Consider the following 14,685-nt stretch of genomic DNA (forward strand, 5'->3'; position numbering starts at 1 on the left):
AGCTTAGGTATCCATGGTTACGTCCACTCATATAGGGACAGTCAGTTGCTCTTGGTTGTCACCATGGATACCTAAACTTCAATGCCTCGCACATGAGGTAAGCGACATGGCTATAACAAGATAACTATCCTACATTTCTAATTGGCAGTATTTGCTGATTTTATTATAATTAGGCCAGAGTCAAACTTGCGAGAGACTCGCTCAAGTCTCGCATCACATCACCTGGCACGGGCGCAAACTTTTCTGAAAGAAGCGGGTCAGCTGCATCTATTTCAATGAGATGCTCCTGTCCAGAGAGCATCAGGCCTCACTCACCCGAGTCTCTCTCAAGTGTGACTCCGGCCTTACACCTGATACATATTGGGATAGGATCTTGGAGATGGGAATATCTCTTTAAACTTCAATATGCTAAAAAAGCAAGAATAATGGCCATAATGAGAAGGAAGAGAGGCAATAAAATAGGACTGTTCTGGTCTTTGTAGTGTTCTATAGTACTTATACCATGATTTGGTTTTAAAGTGTGACATTATTCTTTATTTCTATATAATTAAACTTTTCTTTGACCCCTAACACCAATTACCATTATGATTTTACTTTTATGATCCATAGTTATATTGTTATGCACACAGTTTATACACTCACTATGTTATGTGGCACATACAGTACTTATAATGTTGCCTAGCTGTATTCTGCTGACTGACATGTCCTAGTTCAGACAAACATTTTTTTTTTCTACAGTTTGCATCCATATGTAAAAATTTTTAGCATATGGGAATAGTGGATGTAAGGCTCTGTCCACACATGGCAGTTTATTTGTTAACACAACAAAACTGCACTTTTTGGCAGAAAAACGTACCTTGTGCCAGAAAACACAAAAAAACCCATGTGTTTTTAATGCGTTTTTGCCCAATGCGTTTTCTTTGTGAAATTAATGGCTGGAAGGGCAAAAAAATGCTGGACAAAAACACAGAAAGAATTGACTTGCTGCGTTTTTTTTTGTCAACCCAAAACTGAAGACAAAAAAAAAGCAACATAGGCTCAGCATTTCTGAATTCTCATAGACTTTGCTGGGGGAAGGAAGACATGCAGTTTTTGGCAACAAACTGCACCAAAAAACGTGGCAAATACGCTGAAAAAAACGCAGCGTGTGCATGAAGCCTAATATGGACTTGAACTAAACCTGTCCTAAATGTGCATGTACCGCAATACGATGTCTGTACATGTGCAGATTATTAATATTATTTATTATTATAGCGCCATTTATTTTATGGTGTCTTACATGTGACAAGGGGTATACATACTAAAAACAAGTACAATAGTCATGATCAATACAAGGCACAGACTGGAATAGGAGGAGAAAGGACCCTGTCTACAGATAAAAAAAAAAACCCTGATAAAAAAAAATGTTAAAAATGGAAAATAAAACAACGTGAGAGTGCACATTAAAGAAGTGGTTCACCCATATTTATTATTGGCCACAACGATATTATGTTGAGAAACAAAGTTTCTCTCAAATACCTTGTGTTGCCAATAGTGACTGTGAGTGGCGCTATTGCAGACCACTGTTCCCCATCGCGTGACCCCCGGGCTCTGTGACCTCTGATGTGCGGTGATGTCACGTCATCTTCCTGCTCACCTGACATCACCACGGCCGGCCCCAGTCTCTTTGAGTGACTGGGCTGTGGGTGGTGTTTCATTGCTCATCACAGCCCAGCATCACTCCTGCTTCTACGCTCTACAGTGAAGGAGGAGTGAGCAGGGAAGTGCTGTGATAAGCAGTGAAACGCCGCCCACAGCCCAGTCACTCAAAGAGACTGGGGCCAGCCGTGGTGAGGTCAGATGAGCAGAAAGATGACGTGACATCACGGGATCCCCGAGGTCATGGAGCCAGAGGGTCAGGCGATGGGGAAGAACGGACCACAATAGGGCTACTCACAGGCAATATTGGCAACACAAGATATTTGAGAGAAACCTTGTTTCTCAACATTAGATCATTGAGGCCAATAATGAATATGGGTGAACCACCCCTTTAAAGCTATCTTATCAAATTTGGAAATTAAATTCCGAGAATTTATTAGAACTCTTTTAGTCTAGGTTCACCTTTTCACCTCTGTACATCTACAAACGTATAATCTATATTTGAAAAACATGCAAGTGCGTGCCATACAGTAAACTATATCTGTCGGAATTTCAACCAAATTATTAACTTTTTAAAAGAAAAAAAAAATTCTCAACTATTATTTACACGTACAAAAAGGAAAACATATACGTTTTAGATGCATTAATACATACTGTCATAGGTTTTAATAATCTCTCGGAGGACATGTTCGTCGAACGTTCGACGAACGTTCGACGAACCAACTCGAACCCCATTGAAATTCATGAAATAATTAAAAAAAGGGCTTCCCTATATTTTTAGTTCCCAGCCGGGTACAAATAGGCAGCTGGGGGTTGGGGGCAGCCGTACCTGCCTGCTGTACCTGGCTAGCATACAAAAATATGGCGAAGCCCACATCATTTTTTGGGGGGGCAAAAAACTCCTCCATACAGTCCTGGATGGAGTATGCTGAACCTTGTAGTTCTGCAGCTGCTGTCTGCTCTCCTGCATACACTAGTGAATGGAGCATGCTGAGCCTTGTAGTTCTGCAGCTGCTGTCTGCTCTCCTCCAGACAGACAGCAGACAACAGCTGCAGAACTACAACTGTGAAAAGCCATGCTTTTGGTGATCGAACCAAACGTACGTAAAACGTACGTCTCGAACGTAACTCGAACTGCCGAACTTTTAGCAAATCGTTCGAGTTCGTCGAACGACTCAAACACCCCTCAAAATCACTCGAACATGAAATTGGCGAACCGTTCGACTCAAACATCGCTCATCTCTACTCATTAGCATCCCTATTCATCACATTTATTGCAGCAATCTTCAGAATTAGCAAATAGGCCACTTCCAACCAGCAGTATTTTGCTCAGTGTTTCACATCCAAGCCAAAACCAGAAGTGGGACCTGTGGAGAAAAAAAACTATAATGGAAACATTTACATTTCTTTTGTGTTTTAAATTTGGCTTACAAGTACTGATGTAAAATATTCACCAAAATAATGCTGTGGCCTTATGGTGATTTTATACACAATTTTCTTTTTTTATGGTATCAAATGATACAACCAAAGTTTGTCTGTAAGTGAGTTGGATTATATTAGCCCTTGTCTGTACCATGACCCCATGCAGATAATGATTTTTATTTTTCTTGGTACTGGAAACGGGTTAAGCACATTACAAACAGAACAAGGATTTATGGAACGTTTTAGGTTTTTATGTTGTGTTCCAAACACAGCAAGCTCTATATTTGCTGTTTGTTTTTTTTTTAAATACAATTTCTCATAAGTGTATATATAGAAAAAAAAAACATTAAAAAGGTATCTATGTATAAGGTTAAGTTCCCACAATGAGTTTTTGATGCCGCTGCACACAAATAGGGTAAGTTCACACAGTGCGTTTTTCGCTGCGTTTTTGCGCAGTTTTCGGGTGCGTTTTTGCTCAGAAAACTGCATGACTTTGCTTCCCCAGCAAAGTCTATGAGTTTTCATTTTTGCTGTCTGCACACAGCGTTTTTTTTCAGCTGCGTTTTTGTGGTGCCACAAAAACGCAGCATGTCAATTATTCCCGCGTTTTTCACTGCGCTTTTCATCCATTGAGTGCAATGGGATGTTGAAAGACGCAATGAGAAACGCAAATAGCTGCGTTTTGGTGCGTTTTGGTGCGTTTCTAAGACCAAAAACGCAGCTATAAACGCCGGAGGTGGGTAGTAAAGTGACGTGTACAGGAAGAGGATTCCTTCTGTCAGTAAACACAGAAGCGTGAATCCTCCCTGTACCGTCACCGCCGCTTCCACCTCCGGTCCTGTGCATGTATGCTGCCGTGCGGCGTCATGTATGGGCGGGAGGTGGAAGCGGCTGCGAAAACACAAGTGAACAGTAGAAAAAAAAAAGTTATACTCACCTGTCTGCAGCCTCCCGGTGCCATGCCCGCCGGTGTGTGCAGTCTCCCCGGGTGCGTATGCCTGCAGGATGCAGGACCTGGCGATGGATCACCTGATGCAGTCACCTGACGCATCAGCTGATCGTAAGTCTCGGGCTGACGCCGGCGCCCAGCCGGTTATCAGCGGATGCGTCAGGAAACTTCATCCCTGATTACCGGCAGCTGCTGCAGCAATCGGACGGGATCAGACTCCCGCCCCATCGCTCCAGGAGCTACCGGTAATCAGCACATAAGTGAGTATTTTTTTTTTTTTTTTGCACTGACGCATCAGCTGATTGTATAATCGGCTTTTATACAATCAGCTGATGTGTGATGTGCTTCAGCCCCTAGAGCCTGACACATCATCTGATCGCTTTGCCTTCCAGCAAACCGATCAGATGATATTGGATCTGGGTTGGACGGCGCGGGACCCTTGACCCAGGATTACTGCGGAGGGGGGTTCTTTATTTCAATAAAGATGGAGTCACTAATTGTGTTGTGTTTTATTTCTAATAAAAATATTTTTCTGTGTGTTGTGTTTTTTTTATCTTTACTAGAAATTCATGGTGGCCATGTCTAATATTGGCGTGACACCATGAATTTCGGGCTTAGGGCCAGCTGATAATATACAGCTAGCCCTAACCCCATTATTACCCAGTGAGCCACCCGGCATCAGGGCAGCTGGAAGAGTTGGATACAGCGCCAGAAGATGGCGCTTCTATGAAAGCGCCATTTTCTGGGGTGGCTGCGGACTGCAATTTGCAGTGGGGGTGCCCAGAAAGCATGGGCACCCTGCACTGTGGATTCCAATCCCCAGCTGCCTAGTTGTACCCGGCTGGACTCAAAAATTGGGCGAAGCTCATGTCATTTTTTTTTTTTAATTATTTCATGAAATTCATGAAATAATTAAAAAAAAAGGGCTTCCCTATATTTTTGGTTCCCAGCCGGGTACAAATAGGCAGCTGGGGGTTGGGGGCAGCCCGTACCTGCCTGCTGTACCCGGCTAGCATACAAAAATATGGCGAAGCCCACGTCATTTTTTTTGTTTGGGGGGGCAAAGAAATCCTGCATACAGTCCTGGAAGGAGGATGCTGAGCCTTGTAGTTCGACAGCTGCTGTCTGCTCTCCTGCATACACTATTGGATGGAGGATGCTGAGCCTTGTAGTTCGACAGCTGCTGTCTGCTCTCCTGCATACACTATTGGATGGAGGATGCTGAGCCTTGTAGGTCTGCCCCCCCTGACTCTCCCTCAAGCATACAGTCCTGGATGGACCATGCTGAGCCTTGTAGTTCTGCAGCTGCTGTCTGCTCTCCTGCATACACTATTGGATGGAGTATGCTGAGCCTTGTAGTTCTGCAGCTGTTTGCTCTTCTGCATACACTAGTGGAGAATGAAGAACACATTGAAGAAGGAAATGACATCAGACCTTTTTTTTTTGTTCACTGATAAAAAACGCATAAAGACGCAGTGAGCAAAAACGCAGCAAAACGCAGCAAAAAAACGCACCAAATCGCTGCAAAACCCGTGCGTTTTTTGCCGCGGGTGCGTTTTTGTGCGGTTTTTGCCGCAAAAAACGCACAAAAACGCAGCGTCAAAAAAACGCTGTGTGTGAACCTAGCCAAACACTGCATCTTATAGTTCCAGCAAAGTGGATGGGATTTATAGAAATCTCCTTCCCCCTGTGCTTTTTATATTGCATAGACATGTCAATTTGTCTTGCGGGTACTAAGTTTTTTGTGCAGATTTTCCCCATAAAATTGAATTGAATGCAAAAAAGCACAGGTAGTAATTGCATAAGTGTTTTTAGTGCTCACAAAGGCACAGTAAACGGATATAATCTACACATGACTGTATCAAGTTGTGCCAAGGCCAACTACCAGGAGATATATATAAAAAAACAAAACAGCTTTATTTACAACCTTAGAAACCAAAAAGAAACAAAAATCAGCATAAAAAATTGATAAAAATGCATGTGAAAAATTCCACTTCTAAACGCAATGAAAAAACTCCAGTAACTTAATTTACCAAATAGGTGCAGAAATGCTGCAAATAATTTGCACCATCAAAAAGTCACCAAAAGCTCATCGTATTAAGGCTTAAGGCTATGATCCCATGATGAGTTTTTGATGAGTTTTTAATGTTGCGGAATTTCTGTAGTTACTTACGTTTTTTTACATCCGTTTTTATCGCATTTTTAACTCTGTATTTTTTTGTCTTCTTATGGTATGTTACATTTTAAATAAAGCTGCTTTCTTTTTGATATTGTGCATTTTTTTTTACCTGTGCTTTTTCTGCATCTAAGGGTATGACCGCACTTTGCGCTTCCACCTGCGTTTCAGCTGCTTTTTAGGTCCGTTTTGAACTGCAGCGTTTTCATGCCAAAATGCATGATTTTGCTTTTCCATAATAGTCTATGGAAAATGTAGATTTCTAGACCGCACTTTGCGTTTGAAAACGCTGCATTTAATTTGCATAATTTATGGCAAAAACCATGCGTTCAAAGAAGCAGCATGGCAATTGTTTTTGCCACTTCTGCAGCGTTTTGCTAGCATTGAAGTCAATGACAAGTATCAAAAAACAACAAACATCAAAATTCCTGCTATGTACCTGCTTTTTAGGTGCAGAAACACTGCGTTTTTTACTTAAAAAACGCATGCTTTTCAAACATTTCAAACCCCCACCTATTGTCTCCTCCCCATAATCCTATAGAATTTAAGCCCGCAAGGGTAGGGCCCTCTTCCCTCTGTACTAGTCTGTCTACTGTAACTTGTATATGTATTTTGTATGTAACCCCCTTCTCATGTACAGCACCATGGAATCAATGGTGCTCTATAAATAAATAATAATAATAATAATAATAATAATAATAATAATAATAACATTAAAATAATGGAATAATATGTCCCTTTACACACACACATAGTCCAACAATTAAATTTGTGAAAATTATGATTTTATTGCTATTTTAGCAATAAATATTATAAAACCACTATATTTTCATGACATATAACTATTTCCTTTATTCAAAAATTATATATGTTTTGCTTTTTTTTCTCTTTTTTCAGTCTGTTTGACTATTTAATCTTTATTTAGCAGCGTTTTGATGTTCAAAACGCATCTGTCAAAACACAGGTGAAAAAGCATGTAAAAAGCGCTGAAAATGCATCTAAAACCCGGTAAATACGCATGCGTTTTTAGCGCTAAATTTCTGGAAAAGGCAACTTTGGACAAATCAATTAAGGCAAAAACGTGCATTCTGAACTGCAAGTAGCACAATGCAAAGTGCGGTCATACCCTAAGGGGTATGACCGCACTTTGCGTTTCCACCTGCGTTTCAGCTGCTTTTTAAGTCCGTTTTGAACTGCAGCGTTTTCATGCCAAAAGGCATGCGTTTTGTTTTTCCATAACAGTCTATGGAAAATGTATATTTCTAGACCGCACTTTGCGTTTTAAAATGCTGCGTTTAATTTACATAATTTGTGGCAAAAAACATGCATTCAAAGAAGCAGCATGTTAATTGTTTTTGCCATTTCTGCAGCGTTTTGCTAACATTGAAGTCAATGAGAAATGGCAAAAACCAAGAAACTTCAAATTTCCTGCGTTTTTACTGCTTTTTAGGTGCAGAAAACATGCGTTTTGGACAAACAAAACGCATGCTTTTCTAACATTAAATTAATAGAATCATATGTCCCTTTACACACACACATAATCCAACAATTAAATTAAAGAAAATTATGATTTTATTGCTATTTTTGCATTAAATATTATAAATCCGCTATAATTTCATGAAATATAACTTTTTTCTTTATTAATTCACAAAATATATATGTATTGTTTTTTTTCTCTTTTTTCATTCTGTTTGACTGTGTAAACTTTATTTAGCAGCGACTTGATGTTCAAAACGCATCTGTCAAAACGGAGGTGAAAATGCATGTAAAAAGCGCTGAAAATGCATCTAAAACGCGGTAAATACACATGCGTTTTTAGTGCTAAATTTCTGGAAAAGGCAACTTTGGCCAAATCAATTAAGGCAAAAACGTGCGTTCTGAACTGCAAGTAGCACAACGCAAAGTGCGGTCATAGCCTTATTCAAGTCTATGGGGAAAATCTGTGCAAAAAACTCCTTGTACCCACAAGAGAAATTGACATATTGCAGATGTGAAGATGAGACTAGACTGAGTAAAAAAACGTGGGTAGGAGATTTCTATCACATCCACTTTGGTGGAACTGTAATGCTGCGTTTTTGATTCAGTGAAAATAAACAATTACACAATATCAAAAAAATCCCCAAAATCTCATTGTGGGCACACAGCCTTAGGCTATGTTCGCACGTTGCGTTTTTTTCCGCGTTTCTGCAGCGTTTTTAGCAGCAGCGTTTTTGCGCTAAAACGCATGCGTTTTTGTTTTCCAGCAAAGTCTATGGGAAAAGCAGAAATCCTGTCTGCACTTTGCTTTTTTTTCTGCAGCGTTTAATTTGCCTATTTGTGGTCAAAAACCATGCTGAAAAAGAAGCAGCATGTCAGTTGTTTTTGCCATTTCTGCAGCGTTTCCTTAACATTGGAGTCAATGAGAAATGGCAAAACGCAACCAAAATCACAATTCCTGCGTTTTTCATGCGTTTTACCTGCTTTTCCACTGCGTTTTTGGCTCCAAAAATGCATGCTTTTCTGGACAAAAATTAATGGGTTCTAATGTTCCTTTACACACACACAATAACCGAAAATTTAAATGTTAAAAAATTAGAAACTTCACCTATTTTTCTGATAAAATGTGCATAACCACTATTTTTTCATTAAAATTGATAATTTCCCATATAGTTTTATTAAAAGTTACTTTTATACTTTTTTTCTCTTTTTTCATTCTTTTTGACTAATTCAACTTTATTTCTCAGTGTCTTGATCTAAAAAACGCATCTGCAGAAACGCAGGTGAAAACGCAGGTAAAAAGCGCTAAAAACGCACTAAAAACGCGGTAAAAATGCATGCGTTTTTAGCGCTAAAAAATGGTCAAAAGTCATTTGGTCAAAAACCAAGGGAAGGAAAACGTGCAGAATAAACTGCAGGTACTCCGACGCAACGTGCGCACATAGCCTAAAAGGCAAAAAAAGAAAAAATGTCTTTAAATGATTGCTGAAGAATATGGCATTTAAAAAAAAAAACAAAAAAACTGAAAAAGCAAAAATAAATCCTCAGCCTTCTCACATCGTCTTCACAGTGTTTTGCTGGTTTAGTAGAGTTTCTTTTTTTCTACAAGACTTCAAAAACATCATAAAACATAATAAAAATTGTAATAAATGTATGATAAAATTATTGCAAACACTTGGAAATAGTGTGTGAAGGAACCCTGCCTGGGACACAGGCCTCGTGCACACGGTATTTGGTGAGTTTTTTACCTCAGTATGTGTAAGCCAAAACCAGTAGTGGGTAATAAATACAGAAGTGGTGACGTGTTTCTATTATACTTTTCCTCTGATTGTTCCACTCCTTGTTTTGGACACAATAATTGAGGTAAAATACTGACCAAAGACTCAATGTGTCCATGAGGCCTAATGAAATGTACACTTAGGCCATGTGCATACATTGAGTTTTTGGTGACCTCAGGATTTGTAAGTTTTACCTCAGCATGTGTAAGCCAAAACTAGGAGTGGGTAATAAATACAGAAATGGTGCTCATATTTCTATTATACTTTTCCACTGATTGTTTTGGCCACAAATACTGAGGTAAAAAACCTCACCAAATACTCAGTGTGTGCACAAGACCTAAGTATAAACTTTATAAGGCCATGTGCACCCTCTGAGTATTTGATGAGGTTTTTACCTCAGTATTTGTAAGGCAAAACCAGGAGTGGGTGATAAATACAGTAGAGAAATGGTGCCGTGTTTTTATTATACTTTCCTCTGATTGTTCCACTTCCGTTTTTTTCTTACAAATACTGAGGTAAAATACTCACCAAATACTCAGCATGTGCACATGGCCAAATAACGTTTATAGATAGGCCTCATGCACACGTTCAGTATTTCGTGAGATTTTACCTCAGTATTTGTAAGAAAAAAACAGCAGTGGAACAATCAGAGGAAAAGTATAATAGAAACACGTCACCACTTCTGTATTTATTACCCACTCCTGGTTTTTGCTACAAATACTGAGGTAAAAAACCTCATGAAATACTCAATGTGTGCATGAGGTCTTAAGCTGGATTTACGTGTTGCATATTTTCTGCAAATGTTATGGTAGGACTTTGTGCACATAAAATCCATAGTATTTTACACCACAAGTAAAGTGGATACATTTTAGTCAATCTCATGGCAAGTTGTTTTGTTTTGTTTTTTAGCTGAATTGCACACAAATTGACTTTTGTTAAAAACCACATAAATTTCTGTTGCAAAAAACACATTTTTTGCTGTGGATTTTACACTTTCATTTCAGTGAAGACCCCAAATCTGCATTTATTCATGGTAAGTACACAACTTATGACCCTATTCTAAAAAGCCGAATTCAGACCTCTGTTTATGGCGCCGCACGGGAGGTGGAAGCAGCGGTGGCGGTATCGGGAGGATTCACGCTTCTGTGTTTACTGACAGAAGGAATCCTCTTCCTGTACATGTCACTTTACTACCCACCCCTTGCATTTATAACTGCGTTTTTAGTCATAGAAACGCACTAACACGCAAATATATTTGCAATTTGCGTTTTCCATTGCGTTTTCGAACATCTCATTGAACTCAAGGGGTGGAAAACGCAGTGAAAAACGCAAAAATAATTGACATGCTGCGTTTATCTGGGCACCACAAAAACACAGCTAAAAAAACCCGCTGTGTGCAGACAGCAAAAATGAAAACTCATAGACTTTGCTGGGGAAGCAAAGTCATGCAGTTTTCTGAGCAAAAATGCACCCGAAAAACGCGCAAAAACGCCGAGAAAAACGCACTGTGCGCACATAGCCTAACAGTCCATATCCACACTAGCTAGGAGAGGTACATGACATGATTGCACATGTCCTTTTATTGCGTAATGCAGCTCAGCTCCATTCACTTCAATGTCAGGGATGGTGTTGTTTCTGAAATAAATGCATCCATGTTTTTCTAACCCTGGACCTTTAGGCTATGTGCGCACGCTGCCTTTTTCTGGTGACCACAAAGATGCGTGTTTTTGGTCCCAAAAAACACTCCCATTTCTTGCTGCGTTTTACTGCTTTTGTTACAGCGTTTTTGCCCAGTGCGTTTTTTAAGTCAAATCTATTGACTGGAAGGGCTCAAAAACGCAGAAAGAATTGACATGCTGCACTTTGTGGTCACCACAAAGTCACAGCCAAAAAAAAGCTGCAGCGTGCGGACAGCAAAAATGAAATATCATAGACTTTACTGGAGATGGAAATGCATGCAGTTTTGGGAAAAAAACTGCACCCAAAAAACACACAAAAACGAGGCAAAAAACGCAGCGTACGCACTGGTCTTAATCCAACGCCTGTTTGCTTGCTGTGCATATATAAAGAGCAGTATTCTTTGATGGAGGGGCACAATGCATGTGGCATTTACCACATAGCCCACCCAGATGAATAATGGCAAACCTGGTCGTGCTCACTGGCACAGAAACCAGTACTAGGAAGGCAGTTGCCTATTCTAACACCTATGTTAAGGCTCATCGTGTGGGGAACATCACTGCTCATGCCAAACACAGTTGTTTTCTATACCACTAGGATAGATAACTGTCAGCATTGCATTGATACATAACCCACAATTTATCACCATCTGTAATCAGCATTCCAGGCTGGGGAGAGGCAGGCTTTAATGTAATGATTGACATGAAGTTTAAAAAACAAAAAAAGTCTGTCCCCTAGATCACTACTTTATCTTGCAGATCTTCTGTGCCTATAAGTCCCCTGTTCAATTTACACACACATTATTAGCTTATAAGCTGTGGGAGTTCACTGCCCCATTAATGGTGTTATGGATGTGATGGCTCACAAATACATCATAGCAGAATGTCTCAATATGTCTGGATATTTACAACTGGGACATTTCAGTTTGTGCTATAAGGGCTGCACTTATTTACCAAGATGGATACAAAGAATTGGCTAATTTTATATGCTCATGGTCAAGAAATCTGGTCCTCCAAATAAGCGTTGGTTTGCAAAGGATGCCTGGACATTAGATACATAGAGAGAAAGAGAGAGAGAAAGAGATAGACAGACACAAACAATAGATATATGAGATAATAGAGATAGATAGATAGATAGATAGATAGATCGAATCATAGAATCATAGATAGATAGATAGATAGATAGATAGATAGATAGATAGATAGAATCATAGAATCATAGATAGATAGATAGATAGATAGATAATGGATAGATAGAATCATAGATAGATAGATAGATAGATAGATAATGGATAGATAGATAGATAATAGATAGAATCATAGATAGATAGATAGATAGATAGATAGATAATGGATAGATAGAATCATAGCTAGATAGATAGATAGATAGATAGATAATGGATAGATAGATAGATAATAGATAGATAGATAGAGGGATAGATAGATAGATAGATAGATAGATAGATAATAGATAGATAGATAGAGGGATACATTAGTAGATAGACACAAACGATAGATAATAAATAGACACATTAGATACAAATAGATTGAAAGACTGGATCGATAGATAGATAGATTAGATAATAGATAGACATATTAGATAGATATATACCAATAGATTGACAGACAGGATAGATAGATAGATAGAGACAAATAGATAGATAGATAGATAATGGATAGATAGATAGATAGATAGATAGATAGATAGATAGATAGATAGATAATGGATAGATAGATAGATACAGATAGATAGATAGATAGATAGATACAGATAGATAGATAGATACAGATAGACAGATATAGATAGATAGAGATACAAATAGATAGTTAGAGAGATAGATAAGACATAGATACAAAAAGATAGACCAGAACAATAGATTGGATAATAGAGATAGATATATAAGACAATATAGATAGACATAGATAGGTAGATGGATAGATAGATACAAATAGATAGACACGAACAATAGATAGATAAGATAATATAGATAGATAAATGATAGATACATTAAATAGACACAAATGATAGATTAGATAATAGAGATACCTACAAGTAGATAGACAGAAAGACATGTATAATTGATAGATAGATATATAAGATAATAGATAGATTTGATACATGGATATTTTGAGACAAATATAGTAACACATAATACTTACACATACCACATGATAATATTTAATGATTGTCTAAAATGTAAAAACATAAACATACTGCTAAATGTATTGTCTAAATGAACTGTAAACTACACCTATTTTGTTATAGTTGTATTTTTGTCTATACATTTATGGTGTGTAAGATCGATCTCTCCATTTGCTCTATTATTCTTTTTTACAATAATATTTATTAATTGAATAAGCAAGGCTTGGGATACGATAAACTGAAAAATATTGCTTTAATTCCAATATATTAACACAATGGAGATGCCGGCCATATTTATTCAGGTGTCATTGAGGTCATTTCTAGTGTACATTCGTTTACCGGATGAATGTGAGATGATCGCTCATTAGTCATTCCATAGAGGACATGATACTTGGGACATTTCATTACCAGCAAAAGCCTTATCCCTTTTCACCGATTTTCTGGTCTCTTAATTCATTATCTAACGATCCAGAGATTTATGTTTAGCTCTGTGCCTTCCACCAAGTGCCAGCACCGATCCCGAGAAATCTGGGGAGACTTTGTGCCAGCAAACTGCCCGATACGCAGATTATATACAGGTGTAGGGGATAAACGGCAGCACTCCCAGTACACTGAGATAATGGTAGTAATAATAATATTTATTTTTATTATTTGTATTATTATTATTAATATTATTATGAATATAAACATATTATTAATAATACTAATAATATAACAAATATTATTGTTTTAAATATTATTATGAATATAAAATTATTATTAATAATAATATAACACATATTATTATTATTATTATTATTATTATTATTATTATTTTGTTTCCCATTTTCTTCCATGTAGGTGAGCTTTCCTCTGAACATAGACGGTTGCCATTTCTCTTCTAATTTAGTGTGTTCTAATAATTGCAGATCAGTCATTAACCATATTTACATGTGACACTAATGATGACATAAACCAACGTTACATTAACTATATGAATACATTATGTGACATGTAATAGTATTTTATTCCATAGTAGTAGTAATAATAATAATAATAATAATAATAATAATAATAATAATGTATATGTTTGGTTCTGGGGGAATCATTATTATTATTATTATTATTATTTCTTCAGATTATAATACTGTAAAATTCGTTGTGTTTAGCCCCATATAGAGCCCTGGACATGGTCATTATTCTGTATTATTATACACGGTCAGACATAAATGAAGTATCTCATGACACTGAACAGAAGCCCTGAGACCAGGCACAGCAGTTTGCAGAATATTGCATTATATAGAGGATATATCACATTCTGTGGAGCCATATGATAATTAGCAGGACCTGGTGCTGACCTGCTGCAGGTAGCAGACTTTCCAGCATGGGTGGCATGTGTAGGGTGCACCTCCCAGCTCCTGTGCTATTGGTGTGTCTGGAGATGAGGG

Source organism: Anomaloglossus baeobatrachus, chromosome 4, assembly GCF_048569485.1.
Source record: "Anomaloglossus baeobatrachus isolate aAnoBae1 chromosome 4, aAnoBae1.hap1, whole genome shotgun sequence".
Classification (NCBI taxonomy): domain Eukaryota; kingdom Metazoa; phylum Chordata; class Amphibia; order Anura; family Aromobatidae; genus Anomaloglossus; species Anomaloglossus baeobatrachus.